Source organism: Mytilus edulis, chromosome 13, assembly GCF_963676685.1.
Source record: "Mytilus edulis chromosome 13, xbMytEdul2.2, whole genome shotgun sequence".
In the NCBI taxonomy this organism is placed as follows: domain Eukaryota; kingdom Metazoa; phylum Mollusca; class Bivalvia; order Mytilida; family Mytilidae; genus Mytilus; species Mytilus edulis.
Window position 1 is genome coordinate 7,014,974 of NC_092356.1, and position 9,288 is coordinate 7,024,261.

General features: G+C 31.9%; 1 long non-coding RNA gene across 1 annotated transcript; it reads left to right on the forward strand.

Annotated features, from left to right (window-relative positions):
* On the forward strand, nucleotides 1-1,580 carry LOC139502013 (uncharacterized). The gene is made up of 3 exons (XR_011658709.1): nucleotides 1-155; nucleotides 875-1,033; nucleotides 1,496-1,580. It is a non-coding gene; the product is annotated as an uncharacterized lncRNA (long non-coding RNA).
* The last annotated feature ends 7,708 nt before the right edge of the window (nucleotides 1,581-9,288 follow it).

Below are 9,288 nucleotides of genomic sequence, written 5' to 3' on the forward strand. Positions count from 1 at the left end.
CAGCAAACAACACAATAGTTTTTGTGTCTGATGTTTTATTTTGTGTAGTCTGGACAACCGGTTTTGAATAGATGTGTCAATGATATATAAACAACTGAACGCCATATGTCCCAAACACCCGTCATTCCCTGTTCGATTAAACACCAAAAAATAAGGTAAATATAATACATTGATATGTACTTTTCAGGATTTTCACAATAACTAACAATCTTTACGTTTAATATTGTGCATTAATTATCATATTTTACAGTAACATTTGAAATAACTATACAACATGTAAGCTATACTAGCAAAATGTGATAGAAAGAACGATAGCTTTTGATAAAAGGGAGTTATAAGAGGGGATTAAATATGTTGAAATGTTATTTTCAACACTGCACATTTTGCTTTCCAATCGTTTATTTCATTATTTGACCGTATATGATGAAGATTATTCGGAAAATCGCGCACACAACAATTTTATCATATATTGTCATATACTTAAAGTGAACATATAAATCCCTATCAGAATGAAGTCAACATTGGACTTTTTTTTAATATTCAAGATACTGTGCGCCATACTGGTGATGCTAATGGCAATTTTAGTAGAAATAGCAAGTGGATTACCACTTTGGGGACGGTATGAAAAAAAACAGGATAAAAAAATATGCTAATGACAACACTTTTTAAATTGCCGTAGGATAACTGGTAATGACAAAACAAAAGAATTGATAATACATATCGAGTTTTATAATAATAATAATAATAATAATAATAATAATAATAATAATAATAATAATAATAATAATAATAATAATAATAATAATAATAATAAAAACAATAACAACAACAACAATTATAATAATAATAAGAAGAATTATTATTTATCATTTAGGTCAACCTCTGCAATATGAAAATTATCAAGATTCTGTGTGCGATATGCATGATGCTATTATCAGTTTTAGCAGTAACAGCTAGTGGAGTTCCTCCACGCGGAAGACTTGAATTTAACAGAGTAAAAAGAGATGCCATTGACAACACTTTGAATAGAAAGGTGAGATAACTGGTAATAACAATCAAAAAGATTATTTTATTGAGTTTTTAAATTACAACAACAACAACGACAACAACAACAAAAACAACAACAACAATAATGATAATAATAATAATAATTTTATTATTATTATAGATTATCTTTGATCATCTCAACGAGATTGATTTTCTCGCTTGAGCCGGGACGGTTGAGATTACCAATGATAATCATTTTACCGCTGTTCTACATATGTCGACGTTGTCTATTTCACGTCAATTTCATTAGCAACTCCACGTGCCTCCTTAGTTTCTAGCGATAATTTTCCATCTCAAGCGAGTAGCATAATATGAAAAATTATTACAAAACAAGATAAAAGGGAAAATGCACAAAATAGCGATGATAATAATAATAATAGAAAAAAATATGAAAAATAAAAGTAATGATAATAATAATAAAACAATAATGTAAATTGTAATTTTTCAGGTGGGAAGAGATTAGTGGATTCGTGACACCACACACTGGACGTTGAAGCTGAACTATATATGTTTTGAATTAAAGTTGAACTCTGTATTAGTTTTGATTTTATCTTCAAATGATACCTTTTTGTCCTTACTTTTTACTGGACATATGATCGTTAAAAAATGTAACAAAAATATCGCGCTTCAAGTTAAATTTAAAAAGGTGAAGTTCATAAAACTGATTATGTGGATTTTGATCATTCCTATTCGGTAGAGAGATTTTTGTCAGTTTAAGTGAAAGGTTGAGCGATCATGAACATTCTGTCTTCGATTCCAACGTCTTTTTTAAAGACGAAACGCACCTCTGTCGCAAATACAAAATTTCGATTCTAGTATCTATAATGAGTTTATTTATGTGCCTGACCTAAGCTATCGACCTATTATCCAGTATGTTGTTGATTGCCTTATTTAGTATATGCTTATGTTTAAGCATACATAAGACGTTTCTTTTTTTGAATTGTTTCATCATATAGTGTCACACCGGTTCCTGATTTTAACTTGCTGTACGGAGTGGGTTCTGTTCACTGTTGAAGACCGCATGGTGATCTGTAATCATAGACATCTTTAGAATAGTTGTCACATTGTCAATCACAACACATCTCAATATATGATAATATTAGATACCAGAATTTCTCAATTTCATTATCTGCAGGAGAGATATCAAAGCTTTATACCAACTGAATAGATTTCGAGATCTCATATGACTTCTTATGCGGTTTTAGTTTTTCTTGTGGTTGTAGAACATACAGTGACAAAAAGTATTGCTATCTTTGTGATTTGATAGGTCAGAGATGTATAGTTTGCATAAAGTGACCTGCTAGTCTGAGTCCGCAGCTAGATACGACCACAGAGGTGCAACCATGAACAGTTGAGGCAAAAACTGACACAATATTCGCACTTGATAAGGTCTGAATTTGGATAGTATTAAATAATGGACACAAATAACTGTAGACAAAGAACTTAGAATTGGTTATATGATTTGAATTTATATTCAATTTTTTGCTTTTGTGCAATACACTAAGCTGTTGCAAATTGACTCTCTACCCCCCCCCCCCCCCTTACAAAAATGTGGACACTCTTTTTTTGTTGTGTGCTTTTGTGCAACACACAATGTTGTTGCTAAATGACTCTTTATCCCCCCTAAAAAAGTTTGTACACCCTTTTTTGTTGTTTTTGAGCAATACACAATTCTGTTGTAACCCCAGGCACCACAAAAAAATAAAATCCTCCCCCGGATAATTTCATCCCCTCCACCCCCCCCCCCCCCCCAAAAAAAAACATTTGAAAAGAAAATCATTTTAATTAATGAAATCTTATGGAAAAAATATCCACCACAATTTCTATTTACTTCATCAAAACAAATATAAATCACTGTACAGCTTTCAACAATGAGCAAAGCCGATACTGCATAGTCAGCATGTACGTAGCATGAGAAACAGATGTATCCAGAAAATACCTAAAAGTTGACCAATGATCCATGAAAATGAGGTCAGTGTCAGATGAGCTTACCAGACATTCAGGTGCACTTTTCAATTACAAAAAGTTGTATTCTATTCACCAAATATTGTTTACCTACTACTAATATTTCAAAAAGAGACAATCACACCAAATGAATGTTGACCATTGGAATATGAAAACGATAAACTCTGCAAGATGGGCATATATATTGGTACGGTGACCTATAGTTGTAAATTTCTGTGTCATTTGGTCTTTTATGAAGAGTTGACTCATTAGCAATCATATCACATCTTTTTTTTTTATATGCAGCTCAAAACCACTCTATCTCAGACTTATGTCCACTTAAAAAGGATTCTCAGATTTTCTACACAGGAATTTGGGACATGAACCCCCCTTTTCTTGGACCCGACTGTAATAAAAAAAACACACTATAATAAAAAAAAAATCTTATTCTTTTAATATTAATAATTTTCTACAAGTCTCAACAATCCATTAATAGTCGATTATAAAACCTTTTTTACTATCCACACGAACCCCAAGTGATGAAATTGTTGTAAACTGTGTACTCGAAAAGGCTTTCAACCCATAAACATTGTATGCCGACCTCTGAAAGAAAAAGCTTGTTTTGTTTCGTATTGTTAATGGAGAACATTTTTTGGACTTTTGCGTTATGCATTGTTTTGTGTTTTTTTTTTTTTTTTTTTTTTTTTTTTAGAAAAGAAGGGATTGTATCGTTTAATAGATTTGTTAATGATGAACATCAGTTATAAAAGAGATAATATTCCAATGATTAGTAAATAAGTAACAACGTTTTGACACATAAAACATAAAATATAATAAAAAAAAGATGCAAGGGATGGAGTTTTAATTATGACACCTCTCTTGTCTACCAGGGAGATAGCCTCTTTTTTGGATTTTCTACGGTAGCAAACCGAACTGGTCCTGATTCTGTCCTCCACATGGAACGTGGGTGGGTTTTGTTGCCCAGCAGTCCTGCCTTTCTGGAAATTATTGTCTCTCTCGTGACCTCGGTTCTCCTCGACATTAAGCAGAAAACGGAAAACTATCCGCTATATACCTCAGGAATAGATTACCTTAGCTGTATTTTGCAAAACTTTTAGGAATGTTGGTTCTCAATGCTCTTTGTACTTCATATACCTTTTTTTTTGGATTCGAGCGTCACTGATGTGTCTTTTAGTAGACAAAATGTACGTCTGGTGTAAGTACAAAATTTTATCCTGGTATCTATGTTGAGTTTATTTATCCAAATCAAAACTGGCACTTCTTAAGCTTTCTTTGATTTGCTTGTACAATGTGATTAATGTGATCTCTAAATGTTGAGATTTTATCTTAATATATAATGCTGTTATGTCTTTCATGAAAGGTTACTTGTTTTAAAGGGTATCAATTTTTATCTTATACATTTATGTATTTTATTTCATTGAACATTATGTTTTAGATGCATTTGTAGGTACCCTGCCTGCAAGTGCCTCCGTTGTAGAGGGATAATTTCTTAATAAATATTCATATTATATATACAAGGGCATGCTTTTCTCATATTGTTTATGGATTCTTGATTTTACAAAACATCCGATGGATGTGCACTGCTTGAATTGTGCCTGGAAGAACATGACTTTATTTATTAGTTGTAATTATTTTTTAACAAGCGAGTATATATTTATATCGGTGCTTTGTGTTTACTGTAGATTCATTATTATTCGTAGGGTGCCAATTTTCGTCGATTTCGTAGCTTCATTCAAATTTTCCACGGATAACACATTTTCTATAAGATGGTATGCCGACATTGGTAAAACAACGAAATCAACGAAAATGCAAGTTCATCTCAATTCAGGAAAATCGGTACCCACGTAAATAAATGAATCCCAAGTATTTTTTTTGTGGATTCATTGTTTTTTTGTGCTTTGTAACATCTATGGATTTACGCCTATAAAATTATTTTTATAGTCGTTCCCATGTTGTGCTAATATGCCACTGACCCGGGTCAGGGGATATTCAGAGCTTAAACACGGGCCACACTCTTTACGCGACTGTTCCAAGTGGTTGTGCATGTCTGTCATATTTTTTTTGTTAATTGTTTTAAGTCTATTATAATTAAGCCACTTAGTTTTCTTGTTTAAATTTAATTGTGTCACAATTTCAAAGTCTGGGTCTTTTATAACTGATTATGAGTGCATTTCTTTCTAACCAAAATTTTGTAAACGTTGTGTCGCGTTTGTTGTTGTTTTCTAAACGCTAAAATAGTAGAAACAAATACATCATGTGTACATCGTTTAATCAGTGTTTACTGACCCTGTTTGAACTTTCAATAATGCATGCACATGTTGTTGGTAAACAGACTTGTTTTACAAATAAAGTCAACAATAGTATACCGCTGTTCAAAATTCATAAATCGATAGAAAAAAAACAATTCCGGGTTACAAACTAAAACTGAGGGAAACGTATCAATTATAAGACAACTACGACACAGCAGAGACATAGCATTAAAATGTAACACACGTAGAAACGAACTATAATGTAACAATGGCCATTTTCCTGACTTGGTACAGGGCATTTTATGAACAAATGGTGGGTAAAACCTGGTTTTGTGGCATGCCAAACATCCCGCTTTAATGGCAGTGTTAATTATAACATTAAAATGACAACATTACACGAAGGGTTATGATAAATAAACAGATAAATGGGAGAGAAAAATATAGGACTGAGAAACAAACGAATAATAGCCATCAAAAGGTAACAGGTTAAAAAACTAAATTATACGCCAGACGCGCGCTACGTCCACACTTAACTATGCTCAGATGTTAAAAGTTTGAAAGCCATAACAACTACAAAGTTGAAGATCGCCGAGGATCAAAAGTTCCAAAAAGTTTGGAGGCCAGGGTTATCCGCCTGGGACAAAAACATAATTATTATCAAAACGTAAAAACAAATACATCGTTTATTCAGGTTGAAGTTAGAAACAAATGTAGCGTTTTTACTAACAAACGATGAACGACAAACTGTAGGCGCATTTCTAGAGAGTGCATAGTTTGTCAAAATTTACGGAAACTTTGCAAACGTATGTTAGAAATAAATTATCAAAACATGTTTTATTATTTTTATTATTATTATTATTATTATTAAAATTTATGTGATGAATAATAAATTCTTTAAATTTGTCATTACCAGTAATTCTACGGTTCTATTCAAATAATGGCCTTTAGCATCTCTTTTAACTCTGTTAAATTCAAGCCCTTAAATTGACAGCCGTAGTCTGTTAAGTTCAAGCCCATGAAATGACGGCCGTCCACTGACTGTTCCTGTTAAAACTGCCATTAGCATTATGAATATCGCACACAGAATCTTCAATATTTTCATTCTGCAAGGGATTTAAATTAGTTCACCTAAAGTATAAGATAATATATGATATAATGTTTGTGCGCACTAATTTCCGAATAACCTTCATAAAATACGCTCAAAACATGAAACAAAGTCTTTAAAGTGAAATGTGGTAGATTTAGTTCAGAATATACAATGGAAAGATTTAGGTTAGACTTTGTTGAAACTCATTAGACATATATGATATAGATAAACTCATTACTGATACCAGGTTTAACATGCTGTATGTCTAATATCTCCTTCGGGTTAATACAATGATCCTGGCAGAGAGACTGCAATCGCTTAACTTCATATGGGAAGTCAGATTGTTGTCTATCAATTAAATGCGCTTCGCCTCCAAAAAAAAAACAAAAAAAAAAAAAAAACAATTCCCGTTTGAATGGTTTTACACTTGTAATTTTGGGGCCCTTTATAGCTTGTTGTACGGTTTGAGCCAAGGCTCCGTGTTGAAGGCCGTACCTTGACCAATAATAGTTTACTTTTATAATTGTTATTTGGATGGAGAGTTGTCTCATTGGCACTCATACTACATTTTCCTTTACCTAAAAGCAAAACACAAATGAAATCATTAACTTTATATTGTTTTCACAAATGATCAGATTTTCCTTCTAACTAGTTAAAATTGTTAGAATAGCTTATCTGATATATTGTTAATTCAAATGATACTGTAAAATATAATTATTTATGCACAATTAGGAAGACAAACCTGTTATTTGTTTTGAAATTCATGAAAAGTACCTTAAAATATCAAGCATTATGATTTTTTTTTTATTAAAGTGTTATTTTCATTTAACTTTTTGCTGCAGAAATCTTAAAATAAAGAAAAAAATCAATGATTTCAAAACTATGTTGTATTGTATTTACCTTTTTTTTGCTTCTTTTACAGGTACTAAATAATATTATCCTAAGGGGAAGAAGAAAATAAATGTTTCAATTATTTCAATAAAGAAACTGACCTTTTTAACATGATATATGCTTTTTTAGTTTAATTTTATTAATTTTATTTCTTTTTATTTCTATTTTGTTTATTTGTTTTTTGCCTAATATTGTTTAACAGAGGAAGGGTGCTACATTTAATTATTTCATATTTAGAATGTAGAATAATAGCATGAATAGGCAAACAAAATAAAGTATAGAGAAAATCGTTCTAGCAAACAAAAACAAAAAAGAATAGAGCATATTGGTTAACTAAAATATAAGTTTAGATTGGGAAATTAGGAATATTGAAACATGAGCCAAAAAAATATTTTGAGGTGTTCAAATATAAAGAAATGACAAATAAATTAAAGTTATGGAATAGAAAAGAATGACTTCAAGAATTAATTACAGTAATATGTATCTGAAGACACTCATCATACAAACTACAACATTTTAGACTCTTTTTGAATAATTTGGTAGTCCTCTGGTTTTCTGTTAAATCAGTATTTCACTGCTGCAAGTCTCTCTTTCACCTCTTCTAAATCAAACTGATCATTAAAATAACTTAATAACCTCGACCTTGATCTCTCTGGGAAAATCTTTTTTTGGTAAATACCCTGTTGCACGTCCACCAATAAACACGGCCACTGGTAACAACTTGAAATTGTGGTCAATAAAAGTGTTGCATCGTTCAACAGTTCAGTCATTCTTCCAAGAATCCTGAATTCCACTGTTTAGATCATTCTTAGTTGAAAGTTTTTTTCTTATTACACCGCTGCTTCATCATACTCCAAACCATTTCAATTGGATTAAAGTCTGGGCTTTCAGAGGCCAAATATCCCACCAGTTACTTTGGTTTTCCTGCATAAACCTCTTACTAAGATTACAACGATGTTTTGGGTCATTGTCTTGTTGAAATCTGTGCTGATCTGGATAAGTTTGTCTAATAAATGGCAAAAGTCCAAGTCGTAGTATAGTATTCACAAAGAAATCAGATTTTAGAATACCTTCAAAGATCAAAATTTGAGTGGTACCACGTCGGCTAATGCCTCCCCAAACGTGGACTTTAAGTGGATGCTTTGACTTCGGCAGTACAGGAGCAACGCAATCCTTTCTTCTGAATATAACAACTAAATTATCGTGAAGTTGAACGGTTGTCTCATCTGTGAATATGATATCGTCAAATTGTTCATTGACTGCTATAATAAAAAATGGAAAACAACACGTTTTATAATTTATTGCGTCCGAAGCGCTTTTCTGGATATACCTTCATCAGGAACGCTCAAAGCCAAACATTTGAAATCCGAAGATGTATAAGTACCGAAAATTGTTGAAGAGCTGCTTACAAAACTCAACTCTCTTTAATTTATTTGCTTCACGAATCACCTGTCCATAATGAGGTGTTGATGCAGTGTATCCGGCTGAATCTACCATTTTTCGAACGGCAGCATGGGTATATTTACTTGTAATTGTGCCCTTGTCTGATAAACGACGCATAATGTCACTGCATATTTGAGTTGGATTTTCATCAAGTGTAGATTTAACAAAATCAAAATCTGCATCTGTAATACTTTTGAATGTCGGAATTTTCTTTCTTGACAAATTTTCATATCCAGCACGACCATTTTGGTACTTAATAATCACATTTTAACAGCTCCCCAAGAAATATATATACCATCAGCGGACAACTTTCGTAATATGGCATGCACGGGACATCCTTGTTGGTACAGAGTATAAATTTTCATATTGTCATGATGTGTTAGTTTAAACTTCGGCATTTTCGAAATGATTTAATTTTGAGAAAAAATATTTGTTTTTTATAGAAACAATAAATTTGAATGACATAATTGTGTGATAATTTATTGTCAGCGTGATTTTTAGGGTACCGGAAATGTATCATCTGACAGGAGACATTTAACGAACTTCAAATATGTTCACTAATAAATAAATTTTAAATGTCATATTACTGATTTAAAATTTTAAAAG